General features: G+C 50.5%; 1 long non-coding RNA gene across 2 annotated transcripts; it reads right to left on the bottom strand.

The window, feature by feature from the left end:
- Positions 1-5,369: 5,369 nt before the first annotated feature.
- LOC114009685 (uncharacterized) lies at positions 5,370-13,827 on the bottom strand. Of its 2 annotated transcripts, XR_003551065.1 has the most exons (4): positions 13,200-13,827; positions 11,858-12,017; positions 7,319-7,404; positions 5,370-5,731 (listed from the first exon to the last, which is right to left on the bottom strand). It is a non-coding gene; the product is annotated as an uncharacterized LOC114009685 (long non-coding RNA). The 2 variants fall into 2 exon arrangements; XR_003551064.1 differs by lacking the exon at positions 11,858-12,017.
- Between the last annotated feature and the right edge of the window lie 226 nt (positions 13,828-14,053).

Here is a 14,053-nt window from a genome sequence, read left to right as displayed (position 1 = left end):
GGCCCAGAGAGACGGGCGGAGGCCCGCTGTGGCTACGGCCAGCGAGCCCCATTACTCCTACCACGTGGTTACCGCCCCAGCCAGCAGGCGCGACCCTGGGGATGTCACCTCACCGTACTCGCTGGCTCAGGTCACAGTTCCAGTGCTGGGTCACAGCAGTGCCAGCTCCTGACATGTCCAGAGCACCCGCAAGGCTCCAGGCCAGGGCGAAGTGACCCAGTGGGTCCTAATGAGTCCAGAGTCTTAACTGCAGACAGCAGCTGTGACCCAGGCAAGTGACTTCATCTCTCTGTGCTGTTTTCCCCACTGCAAATGGAGATTAAAGTCCCTGCCCCTAGGAGTTAAAGATGGGTGAGAAGGGCCTGGGACAGAGCAGGCCGTCAGTCAGGTTGTTGATAGTAGCCCCCCTTTACAGATGAGGAAGCTGAGGCTCAGAGGCACCTCCTGGCAGAAAGTGGGACTCCAGCTCGCACACTGAGCTCTTGGTGTCCCTCCTTTATGGCCACCTACAGGAGGGGCAGATCAGGGGGCCACGTCTCACAGAGGGAATCTAGCATCTCAGGACCCAGACCCCTGCTCCTGGAAGACCACTGACTGCTCCCGGTGCCCGCCATGCAGGCCTTGAACCACACACTCCCCCATGGACCTCCCAGGAGCACATCCCTCCTCACAGGCTGTTTTTCTATGGGGGTGACATTTCTGCTGCTGGGAAGGATTCATCTCTCTTCCCTTCTTCACGACACCCTATTGTCCTGCTCATTTCTGTCATTTCCCGCCGCTGCGGTGACATTCCTCCTGGCTGCTCCTGTGACGTGACTTTGGTTTCTGATAGACACGTTCACAGCCTGATTTCACCTGATCTCACATTCAAAGGTGGGTTTTCCTTCCCAGTCTTGTTTGCAGGGTCTGGGTGGTATTCAGGGGGCCACTGGGCTGGGCTGCCAGGCTCAGGGGCTCGGGAGAAGGGGACACAAAGGACACAGTGCCTACACTGAGCAGGGGGTAGAGAGCTGGGTTCACCTGGCCACCTGGGACAGTGGGAGTCCTTGGCAACCTGGATCCCCTCACCTAAGCCCAGCGTCCTCAGTTCTACAGCCTGGGCCCCAAAACTCCAGTGGGACAGATACTGGACAGGCCTCACCTCCTAGGAACCAAAATCCTCCAGCTACTTTGGACCAGCTACTCAGTTTTCCAAGGACATTGGAAATACAGGTTTTAGAACGAAAACATGCATGTTGGCAACTAAGCCACGTTAAATTATTCTACAAGGCTGTAGGTTGAGTTTGCTCCAGGACTTTGAACAGCTCATTCCTCCTGATCGTGTAGGCATCACTCAAATGTCACCTCCTCAAAGAGGCCTCCCCACCCCCATCACCCTAGGAGGACAGGTGCCACTTGTCTCCTGCTTGCCTTGACCAAGTCTTACTCCTTAGTAGGGGCCAGACAGTGGCACAGTGGTACAATGCGACACCCTATGAGGCAATCCTACATGGGAAGGTGCTCAGTTCAAGTCTGGAGACCTCCCTGAGAAGGCCAGGCACACGGCTGCCGTGATCAAGGGCTGCCTGAGGGCGGCAGCAGGGGGTGCCACTACCGTTTCAGCAGAGCCTCTTTTCTGTGTCTCTCTCTGTCTCTTTCTCTCATGGAAGATATAAATAAACTTTTAACAAAAAGTCTTTTGTCGTTCACGTCTCCCTGCCTATCTACCCACATAAGGGCATGGATGAGGGTGGGGACACATCCACCATGCCCTGCTAGATCCTGAATGCCGGCCCTGAGCCAGCACCTGGCCCACAGGAGACATTCGAGCAACTCAGAAATGAGCCCGTGGTGGTCCATCCGGGCTCTGTGACCCTCCTCCAAATGTGCGGTGTCTAAGGCGGGGACTCTGGGGTCTCCTAAGGGCCCCACTCCTGGGCGTGAGTGCTCAGACCCATAGGATGGGCTTAGCAATCTCACCTGTCCAGACAAAGCCAAAGGTGAGCGCCTTCTAGCCACGCGTGTTCAGTGAGTTAACCAGTCCCACATCTGTAATCCTGATTCCATACAGTACCCGAGCGCCATGAAATCGTTTCTCTCCTCGGTCCCGAGAAATTCAGACTCACCCAGAATTCCGAATTTTACAGAATCAAAAGAGAACATGATGTCATTCCCATGTTGGTTTTTAAATGCTTCATTTTAAAGTAAAATCATTTGACCTGCAACCTGAAATCACTTTAAACCAAACCATCTTCGAAATCATTCTTTTTCTTTTCTTTTTTCTTTTTTTTTTTTTTTTTTTTTTGGAGAGGTTTTTGCTATAGGGCACGTGCGCTCGCCAGAAAGAGAGGGAGCGAGACAGAGAGACAGAAAGCGAGAAATCACCCCCCAAAGGGGATGGCCACACCACAATCCCTTCTCCTCCATTCTCCTCTTGGGATCTTGGGGACAGACGCACACACACCGCCGGATCCAGGACTCAAACCGCGATCGACTACATGGGAGCCCAGCAACATAGCCCTTATGCTAACTGCTGGTCCCCCAAATCATATTTTACATGTTCTACTGACCAGGACAGGAAGCATTAATTATCGTCCCCAATAAAAAAGAGTAACCCTTTCATAGAAGTCGTGAGTTTCACCTAATGCTTTCAAGGACTATGCCAACGTGCGCAAAGCGGTTGTAAATAGCCAGATGTCTTGGTGAATTTTGTTTCCAAATGTACTAGTTGGAACAGCAACGACAACAAAACCAGAGTGAGAAGTTACAAACCATCCCGTGTGACGTTTCAGAAATTCCACTAGAGCTGTTTCTCGCTCTTCACAATGAGAGGCCACCCTGAAATGGCAAGGGTCACATCTGTTCGGCTCCCCCGGGCTCCGAGCATCGCTAGACATCCCCTTCCCTCTGACCTCGGCAGGTCAGACTCTGTGAAGGACACGCAGTGCCAGTGTGACCTCACAGCAGGGACTGGGACTGGAGAGAAGAGGCACAGCTGGCTTGTAGGACAGTCCTGCAAGGCCACTTTTCTATAAAAGGGAGTCGCGCTCCTCCTAGCACAACCCATTTAAATAAGGTTTCTCAACTACTGTACTTTTTGTTCTTATAATAAAAGTCACACTCATTTTGATCATTTTTAAAATAGAGAAAATTTAGGGACCAGCAGACAGCATGATGGTTACTTCACTGGACTCCCACATGACTGACCACAGTTCAAGCCCCAGATCCAGCAGCTTGAAACTCATGCTGAGCACATATGAGTGTGTGTCCAAGAGCCCAGAAGGAGAAGGGACTGCAGTGTGGCCATCCCCCCAAGAGGTGATTTCTCATTTTCTGTCTCTTTATCTCTCCCTGAGTCTCCGGCAAGCACACTCACCCTCTAGCAACAATCTCTCTTAAAAAAAAAAAAAAATATATATATATATACTTTTAAATCACTACACATTTCAACACCCAAAGATAAGCAGCATTAATATTTAGATATGTAACATTCTTGGTATTTCCTGTACATGTGCACAACTACACCTCACAGGTGACACAGGTATACATGTACATGTACACATTCTGCTTCATTAAAATGCAATGATGCTTTGTTTTCACTAAACAAGGTTCGATGTCCATATCTACTCATCAGTGACTACAGATCATGGTCACTTTTAGTATTGGCAGACGTGGAGGGGCCATAACGTAGAGAATAATTTCCTACTTCTTATCAAGTCAACGTTTGTTAGAACATCTGTCAATGATAGACCTGCAGCAAAGACAGTTGATCTCTTGCAGAAATCAAGACTAAGTGCTCTTAGGGACCCTGGATTACTTGAGGTGACTGCTTTGCCACCCCTAGGGTATGAGCCTAACCGGCAGAGTCCAAGATGACTGAATGGCTGTGAGCATCTTCCAGGAAGCTGGTCAAAGAAAGGGACAAATAAGGAATGAAACGAAAGAAAGAAGCCAGCTGTTTCCAAAATGCAACCCAACACTTTTATCGCCTCCCATTGGACAGAATTTGGTCACGTGGCCACACCTCGCTGCAAGGCAGGCTGGGAAAAGGTAGCAAGGCTCCAGGCCCCAGAGAGAAGCAGAGCTAGAACGAGGGCCCAGGACCACCAATGGGCATCTCCACTCTCTACTTCCTTCCTCTCATCAAAATCCTTAGAGATTCATCTTGGCATATTTTTCTTATTCCCTTGGAGCACGCGAATGTACTGTTGTTTCCTGGGGATAAATTCCTATGAGTGGACCCTGAGGCCAGAAGCTATGCATCTTACGTGGCAGTTGCTATAAATTGCCCAGCTGCCCTCCACATAGGTCGTACTGACGAACTCACCCAGGGGGTTTCCTCACTGGAAAGTCTCTCCCCCCACATTTCCTTTTAATCCACACTTTGGTCTTTATTAGATGTACACGTCTCTTCACAATCTCTGCTTCCGAGATCATAATCCTGGGACTTAAACATGTTTCCCTTTCGGGTCATTAGCATCAGATTTATTAGACCTGGGTGAGCCCGGCCAGAGCCTTAGGGAAGAGATGTTCCTCTCCGAGGTGGAGAGAATAGCAATCACTAATCCGCAGAGATCTGGAACTGGAGTGGGCAGGGAAGGGTAGAGAGAAGCAGCTCGTTATGTAAGAGCACAGCTGGCATCTTCACAGCAAAAGCCTCTGTTCTGGCACGTGACACGCACAGAGGGCCACGCTCCAGGTGGGCACCCAGTGATGTGCTCTGAGTGGAAAGGAGCGAGCACCTGAGAGAGCCGTGGAGAGCTGTCCAGGCAGAGCTCGCAGCAAGTGCAAAGGCCCTGGGGCAGCAGCTGGCCTGGGACGAGAAAGGAAGCCATGTGGGTGGAGGAAAGGGAATTCATTCAGCCAGGTTTCCCCCAAGACTTTCCTCGTGTTAGCCCTAGAAATCCAGTATGCCAAGAAACTCCCACATCTCAGGCAAACTGGGATGATTTAAAAAGTAAAAGTCCTATGTCCCAGGGAGGGACCCCTCGGTTCTGAGCAAACTGAGACAGGTGGTCTCCCCAGGCAAGATGGGTGAGGGTGGGCAGTCTGCTGCTGTCTCCTCCATCCTCTCTCCCCTCTACCATCATAACAGACTCATCTGGGCTCATGGCCATCAGAAGGAAGACTACATTTCCCAGCATCCCTCAAGGTCAGCAGTGGCCATGTGACCAGGCTTTGGCCAATGGGGAAGCAATGCAGGATCACAGCTGCTGCCCCAAAGGGAAGGGACTCTCTGTGCCCTGAGGTCCCCTTCTCGCCTTCAGGCTGACTGATATGAAATGGATAGGCTTTATGATGATTTTTAAAAAGATTTATTTATTTAATTTTATTCATTCATTCATTTATTTTGATTTGACCAGAGAGAGAGAGCAAGTGAGAAAGCAAGCCACCAGGTCTGGGATTAGAAGCATGGTCAGCCATGTGGGAGTGTCCAGCCCCTTAGCCACCACGCCATCTGCTGGTGATTTAGACACACCTGTCATTTTATCAACAGGGAACCTAAGGGCCAGTGAGGAAGTGACCCGCCCGTGGTCTCGGGAAAAAGCGAATTCCCTTAAGTATGCTCCTTGGTCGACGTGGCCATAACTTGCGTTTGTGTCTCCTGAGACGCAGACCGGCCACTCCTCTGTCAGCCCGCTGACTCGCGTGTCCATTTATCAAAGTACGTATTGTGGCACCAGATGTTGGATGAGCCTCAGGTGGTGTGCTGGGGCAGGAAATCGTCCCCCATGATCAGTGCCTCCCGCGCCTAACAAAACAGCACAGAGCAGCAGGTAAGGGGAGAAAGAAATAAGAAAAGGCACCCCATCAGGCCGTCCCCTCACACCCCACCAGTGCTGCCTCCACCTGGCAGCCCACCCAGATAACTCATTTTGCCTCTGTCCTAAGCAGCTCCTCTACTGACTCTGGCCCCTCTTTCTCCTCACAGCAGCGGAAAAGGCCTTTTTGTCTTCTTGGTAGAGAGCACAAGTACAGGAACACAGTGGGAAAGGAAGAGGGAAACGCCCTTGAGAGGACTTCATACTAAACCCCTGAGCCACCGCCAGGAGGAGAGCTTGCCAGAGATCTGTCCAGTAGACGGACAGGGCGAGAAGCCACAGCGCGGCCCTCTGAGGTGTGTGGGGCAGTCGCGTGGCTGCTGATGATCAGGCAGGCCCCGGGGCGGCTCTCTCTGCAGGAGACGCTGTGCGAATTGGCACAGTATCCGGGGACAGCTCTCAGGCCATGGCCCTCTTGCCCCCAGGCAGCTGAGCAGGGCCTGCCTCCAAGATGAACCTCACAGCTGCATGTCCTCTGGCAGGCTCAGGACGGGCACCGTGGGTGACCGGGCAAGGACAGACGTCATGTCACCCCCCTCCCGGGGTCCTGTTCATCCCACTGTGGGATTCCTCCGGCACCTCCTCTCCACACTCTGCCCACCCTAGTGAGGCAGGCAGCAGAGTTCGGGCTGCCTCTCTCTTCACCTGCCTGGTTGCTGCTCACCTAGAAGGGCCCGCAGCCCACGCTGGGCAGAAGGTCCCAGTTTCAAGACCCCCAGGCCTCCTGACCGCTCAGTAGTCAGCCAGGCAGCCGCTCAGAGGCCTGGATCTTTTATTTCCATGTAATTGAAAACCCCACATCACCAAAGAGCACGTCCGAGTTTGGCCCGGCTTCCCCAACAGTGGCCATTAACCTTTAAGAAGATGCTTTATGAGCCGTTCGTGAACCTCCTTCTCCGCCCCCAGGTGTAATGAGGCTCATAAACGGCAGAGTCCGGGGGGACAGACGTGAGACATGCCGCAGATGAGAGCCGGGGCAGAGCGGCTGCTGGATGGCCACTGGGTGCCAGGCGGTGCTGAAGGCCAAGTTTGCCTAGAGAACTGAGTTCAACTGAGCCAACGGTGACAGAAATAGCTAACTGACATCCTGCCCCTCCTTTGGCTAAACCCTCTGCCAATCTCGCCCAACTGGGACCAGAAGCCAAGTCCCTGCAGCAGCCCCAAGTCCCGGCCTGCCCCGGCCCCTCTTCCTGCAGAGTCTCCTTGCTCCTCACTCTGGCCCCTCCTCTCCCCTGCAGAGGCTGCTCCTGGGCGTTTGGACCATGTCACACAGTACAGTCTCCAGGACCACTGTCCAGAAAATACAAAGAATCCCCTCACAGAGAGGATGACAAGCATTCAGACAACTCAACAGGCAATGGGCAAGAGACTGGAGTTGGCTCTTCGAGAAGGGTGTGCACTTGTGCCTTCTACCAGGGTTCTCGACCCAACGTGATGAGCAGTCGTGTAACACCCACCAGGCTGGCAGGCACCTCACCCTCCAGTACATTCAAGACTAGACAGCGACGAGGACTCACCTCCTGTGGCGGGGAGATTGTGCACAGCACCTGACTGTCTGGTCCCTTGGGTGAAACCCACACCAGATGATCCGGCAGCTTCACTCCTGCGGATGTGACCAGGGCAGGGTTTCCATTAGTAAGTCTTGAAAACACCAGCATTTTTCAAATGAAATATAGTAGACCGGAACACACTCACAATTTAAGGCCGAGAATGGATGTGTGAAATGTTCATTTACAAAACGGGTGTTTGAAAGTGTGTGTGTGCATGTGTGTGTGTATGTAATGCACAAACGCACAGTAGGTTACACTGCAATTACATTTTTTAGAGATTTTTTGCTATAGGACACTTGTGCTCCTCTCAGGGTTTGGGGCATGCATACACACGCGTCCAGCATGAGTTTCAAGCTGCCGGGTCTGAGTTTCAAACTGCAGTCAGCTCTGTGACCCTACAATTACATATCTTATCAGGAGTGAAATTGAAACAAAATTGAAAGCTACTGACCAGAAGAAACATGTCCTTTTGGACAGGAGAAATGTCCAAGAAGATTTACAGCAACATGCCTTCATGGCCCCAGACTGGGCTCTGTCCAAAAGCTCAAAGTGACAGGAGAATGAAGACACAACTGGTGGTCCCTCATACCACGGGAAACTGATCAGCAGTGAAAACAAGCGAACTGTCGCTACGACCTCAGTGAGGGTGAGTCTCAGGAAGAGGATGGAGAGCACACGGAGGCATTAGCACATGTCCACAGCGAGTGTGAAGGCAGGAGCATTCTCACTGCGGAATGCCTTCCATCGAAGTTCGGGAACTCCATGCTCTACTGCACCTGTTTATTTTTTACTTTACTTTAATATCTCATTGAAAATACACACTCACAGGAACAGCCTCCCGAAAGTATGCATTATGGACTATGGAAAATGCATATTATGCAGACAGTATACATGATTTCAAAATGTTTGCACCAAAATAAACCTTAATTCCACTTTTCCACAACATTTTAAAAGTCCCCCCCACGTATACATAATTTGGCCTCTGTCAAGTCATGATTATCATAATTTAATCACTTTTGTTATTGTCATTATCTTCATTATTTATTTTTTTAACCCTTCCAAGTGCTACGAATATTAATCAGGGTCTTTCTGGCTCATCAAACTGAAACCAAATCCAAACTAAGAGGAGAAAGATCAGTCAACAGAACTGAGAAGTTCACAGACTCATTCTGCTTGGAGCACAGCTAGATCTAGGGTCTCGAGTGGCATCCTCATCTCTCTCTCCCCCACCCCACCCCACCCCACTACTGCCTCCCTCTCTGTTGACCTCATTCCCAGAAGGCTCAGCATGAGAGCTGGAAAGATGGCACCAATGGCTCCCAGTTTCAGTCTCCCAGCTCAGAGGTCCCCGCAGCAAGTGGCCTTCCTTCTCCATGGTGGCCTAATGTCTCAGGTCCTCTCCCATTGGCCCACCTCGAATTATATGCCCTTCAGTAGGCCAACCACAATGGCTACTGCCGAAGGAGGGAGCATGGGGCCACTTGGCCCAAGCGTGAAAACATGGTGGTTCCCAAAATACTGCTCTCGGGAGACATGGGCAGGAAGAAAAGGCAGACGACCCCTGGACCAAGGAACGGAAAATAGGAAACCCCACCCCTCTTTGACATTCAGATACCAAAAGATTGCAAATCCAAACCCAGAGGAAATATTGAATTTTATATGTTGTCTGGCTGGACCACATGCCCAGCTATATAGTTAGATGTTATTTGGGATCTTTCTGCAAGGGTGTCTTTGTTGTGTTGTTTTGCTTTACTTCAAGAGGTTTTTGCCTTAAGGCACGTGCACTCCCAGAGAGAGAGAGACAGACACAGTGAGAGGGAAAGTAAAAAATCAGCCCCCCAGGGAGATGGCCATGCAGCAATCCCTTCTCCTCCATTCTCCTCCCCACACGCACACACACCTAGAGTGATTTTGAAGCCACTGGGTTCAGGACTCGATGCATAGTCAGCCATGTGGGAGTCCAGAGGCATAACCACTATGCTATCTGCTGGCCCCAAATAAGAAATGACTCCCCACTGGGGGGCGGAGGGGTGGCCATGCCACAATTCCTTCTCCTCCTTTCCCCTTTCAGGACTTTGGGCATGCACACACACACTCCCGGCATGAGTTTTAATCCAGAGGGTACAGGACTCGAACTGTGTGGTTGACAAGTGGGAGTCCAGCTACATAACTATTACGCCATCTACCTGTCCCCTACAAGGGTGTTTTTAAAGGAGATGAATAAAGCAGATTTTGAAGAAAGCCGAGCATCCTCCACAATGTGGATGGGCCTTCTCCAATTAGTGAAAGAGATAAATACAAAGGAAAAAAAGTCCGTCCTCCCCTAAGCAAGGAGGCCTTCTACAGCGGACAGCTTTCAGACATGAACCAAACCGCAGACTCCTCTGGGTCTCCAGCCTGGCTCACTCTACATATTTTGTGACTTGTCAACTTCCGTAATCATGCAAGCGATTCCTTAAGATAATCCTCTTTCTATCCGAGGAGACTTTAAAAGATTCGTGGAGAAAATGGAATTGAAGCATGCGTTTATGTTGGCAGAAACATCTGAAATCATGCACAGTCTTTTCGTACTATCGTTTTCCACGAACCTGCTGAAAACCCCTCATATATGCCCACATCCTACTGGCTCTGGTCTCTGAAGATCCCTGACGTCATGCCGGGCCCCTGTCACTCCGAGAGTGTCCTTTACAACAGCCTCTCCTGTGATGTGCTTTGAACCAAGGTCGCTCCGAAGACCCTCACCTCTGGGTGTAACCAGCTTGGTGACTTCCCCCACTTCTATCTGCTGATATTTTTCACATGGAAAAGGCCACTTGGAAAAATTGAAGTCACCTCCCTTCGACGCTCCATCTAACACTCATTTTTTTCTTGTTGCTTTAGGCTCATTTTAGAGACCGAGGCACAAAGAGAAGCAAATAGCAAGGTGAAGTTGGTGATGAAAGAAAACCGGTGCCTGGAGTGGGGAGTTCATCTTTGTTTTTTTCAACTAATTAACACTGTAGTAAAGGAAGAAAGGGAGAGAGGAGGGAGGGATATGGGGAGAGGAGGTTCCCTGGCAGGGGCGGGAGGGGAAGGACACTGGGGCAGGCCCCTGGAGAGGAGCCTGGTGTTTCGGGGCCTCCTCCGTATGTGGACGAGGGCCCATCCACTTTCACGTGGGGATTGAATTCACCTGAGTCCCACTGACCCTCCACAGCAGCCCTTCTCATTCACTCTTGCACCCAGAGCCCAAGGACGCCCTGGCCCCTGTTCCCCAAGGCCCCGGGCTTCTGCCCCCAGACCTCTGGCCGGTTGTGCTTTTCCCCGCTTCAGGACCTAACCTGGACTCTGTTGCCTGCAACCTCAGCGTCCGGGTGGTGCGCTCACTGCCTTCTGCCCAGGACAGGCTCACAGTCCCCCGGCCAGGAGGGCCCTCCCAGCACACCACGGGATGGTGGAGCATTTCCAGGGAACCCAGGACCTGAGGGTCTCAGGAACATCAAGAGCTATCAGAGGGAGCCCCTCATGGCCCAGACTATGGAGACCTGGAAGGACATGGAACAGACGGGGCAGGAGCATCACTCAGCCCCCGGCACCGTGACTTCCGGTCTGAGGCTTATGTTCCACCTAAAATCTCCTACCAAGGCACAACATCCACTGTCCCACTCATGTCCTGTGAGTCCCTGTTTGGACCCAGGGCCAGCCGTGCCTTCCTCCGTGCTCTGCCTGCAGCAGGGCGCCCTGGTGGGAATGAAAGGGTGATTTGTATATAAACACAGAAATAACAAGGTCAGGTCTCCCGGGGCCAACTACAGCTCCTGAATAATGGTCCCCGTTTAGGAGCAATTAATATTCATCAGTTGTACTTCCAGAAGAACATCCATCTTAAGGAGGAATAGGATTTCCCATCATTGTGGATGTCCCTGCGTGCACCAGTGTCCTGAAGTGAGTCAGGTACCCTCATGGCTTCCCCTCTTGCCCAAGCCTCAGTTTCTGGGGCCAGATGTCCCGTTGGGGCCATGGTGCGACTTCTGCCGGAGCCCAGTGCCCTGGTGAAGGGTCTGTGTGCTCACAGTTGGAATGACAAATTACAAAGAGCCTGGAGCCAGGCTGTGCGGGGACACTTGTGCTGACCAAGTCCCCTGGGGATTGAATCATTTAGTACAGAAATGGAAAAGCCCTCCTAATCTTCCTCCTGAATGAGCCGTGAAATAGGCTCTGGGAACAGCCTCCAGGGTGAGGCAGCCGCAGGGCACCATGCCAAGACAGCCGATGAAGAGTTAGAAGATGGGACACCAACAGGACATGGTGCCTGGGGAGACCCTTTAACAATACGCAGTCCGTGTGTGCAGCCCCCCAACTCAAGAGGCCGGCAGAGCGAGTCCGGGATGCTGTGACTAGAGGGCATGTCCCTCTGCGGCACCACCTCCCAAGAGCCGAGCACCAAAGAGTAATTCCTTAGCCCCCATCAGGGAGCACGTTCAGGTGCTCACAGAGCGGCTCCCGTCTACACTCTGAATCACTGACCACAATTCTCAAAGTGCAGGTGGGGCTGCCTCCCCAACAAGGCTGCTGGGCACAGTCGTTCTCTGTGGAGGAGGACTCAGTTTCCTCCCTGGCTGGAAGGCATGTTCCAATCTGCTCCTGAGAAGGTGGAGCCAAGGGCTAGCGGTCCTGGCAAGGAACTCTGTCAAGATGAAAAGAACAACAAGAGCACATCAAATCGGATTAGCCAGAAGCCAGACAAATACTTGGAGTATGTGCCACTCGGTGCCTCGGGGGTGCGGAGAGGACACTGTTCGCAGCCCCAGGGTCTGAAAGCAATTTGCTGCACCTGTCAAGAGTTTACAAGGTTTTTACTCCCTGACCCAGTTGTTTAGGTTTTGGGAATTCATTTGAAGAAAATAATAACTCCACTCCGAGATTATATGTACAGATGTTCACTACAGCATTATGTTTAACAGCAAAAGTTCGAAACACTGACAGATGTGCACAAGTATTAATAGAAGAACAAATGAAGACACGATGGATGAGCCAGGCTATTTAAAAATAATGGAATCTTACAGGGCTATTTAAAAATAATTATATCAGGGCCAGCAGGTACTATAGTGATTAAGGCGCTGGACATTCACATGGCCGACAGCGGTTCAAGTCCCAGACCCAGAGGCTTGAAACTCACACCAGGCACGTGCACATGCATGCCCAAAATCCCAAGAGGAGAATGAAGAAGAAGAGAGAAGAGATTGCGATGTGGTTAATCCCCCCGGGGGGGTCTCACGTTCCCTCTTTCTCTAGTGAATACATCCACTCTCCAGAACATTCCTAAAATAATAATAATGATTTTGTGGGATAGCACTGAAAGTGGTCATGATAAAAGGCAAATTGAAAGTTAAAAGGCAAGATATGAAACAGTGCATTCTACGACCTCGTCATCCACACGCACAAATGCACACCGATATGCAAAGCAGGGGGTCTGGAGAGAGGTGTCAAAATGCCAACAAGAGGTATTGCCAACCAGTAGTAGAATTACACATGGGTTTCATTCCCTTCTTTATGTTTCTAAGTATACCTTTCCAAATTTACTGAAGTCTAACAGATTTTCTATCATCAAAGGATTATTTGAGAAACTGTAAATTAAATAGTCAATAACCAGGTAGTGTTTTACAAACCATAAAACTCTTTGCTAAAATAAGCAGTTTTTTGTTTTGTTTTGTTTTGTTTTTTAACAAGTAATACTGCAGTGAGATTTCAGATGTCAGAGCAGGAAATTTAAGGAAACAAAATACCATGTATTCTGAACCATTTCTTCTCATGACCCACAGCAGTCCAAAAACTTTGGAGCGAGTGTAAGGATAGATATTTTACTTACAAATCGATGTCTCTTCTGTGTTACTGCAAGTCAAGAACTTCTGCTTTCTCTCAACTTTACAATATGCTTTGGTACAAAGATGAGATAGAAATCCACTATTTGGAATGACCTTTAAAAACTTAGAATACTTTAAAAAAAAAAAAAACTACGATCTTATCACACAGTTGTAGAAACTCTCCCATTTCTCTCTGCACATTCAAACTATACATTTAATTTATTGAGATTCTTAGGGTAAACTTTGTTCCCAAATGTTACTCTCCTCCTTAAAATCCTTCAGTCTTATCCTGGCACCAGCATAAATGCCAGCTCCCAGACCCAGTCCACCTGTGCCCAGCGCTCAAGCCTCCTCTCTGCTGCCACCTTCCTGCTATGGGCTTCTAGCAGTTCTTCAAACTGTACAGGCTCAGGCCTGACTCTGGGCCTTTGCACTGGCTGTGCCCTCTGCCTGAGCTCCCTTCCTCCCGCTCCCTGCTCTCGTCTCAACCTGCTCAGCTCCCGCCTGCTAGATGTTCCCCAGTTCCTTGAGCTTAGTCCTCCCACATCCTGGCCCTGGCACACGATTTTCTCCATCAGAAACAGCCCCCCAACCCCGACTCCCTTTGCTAATCAGCATCATTCTTCGAGTCGCCACTTGAACATCACTCCCCTCCCCCATCCCTTAGACTTAACCTTGGAGAGTCACCAAGTCCTAGCCCTTATCTCTGGCCTCCAGGAAGTTTTACACACCCCAGCACCCAGAACTTCCTCAGCACAACATTGTACATGCTCGTCATTATTCTATAATGATGTCTATGTCTTCGTCTGTCTTCTTCTCTAGAACGCGAGGTCCAGGACAGGAACAGAATCTGCTCAAG

This window comes from Tupaia chinensis, unplaced genomic scaffold, assembly GCF_000334495.1.
Source record: "Tupaia chinensis unplaced genomic scaffold, TupChi_1.0 Scaffold000602_1, whole genome shotgun sequence".
Classification (NCBI taxonomy): Eukaryota; Metazoa; Chordata; class Mammalia; order Scandentia; family Tupaiidae; genus Tupaia; species Tupaia belangeri.
Note: the sequence above shows the minus strand (reverse complement) of the source record. Positions and strands in the feature narration are given on the sequence as shown.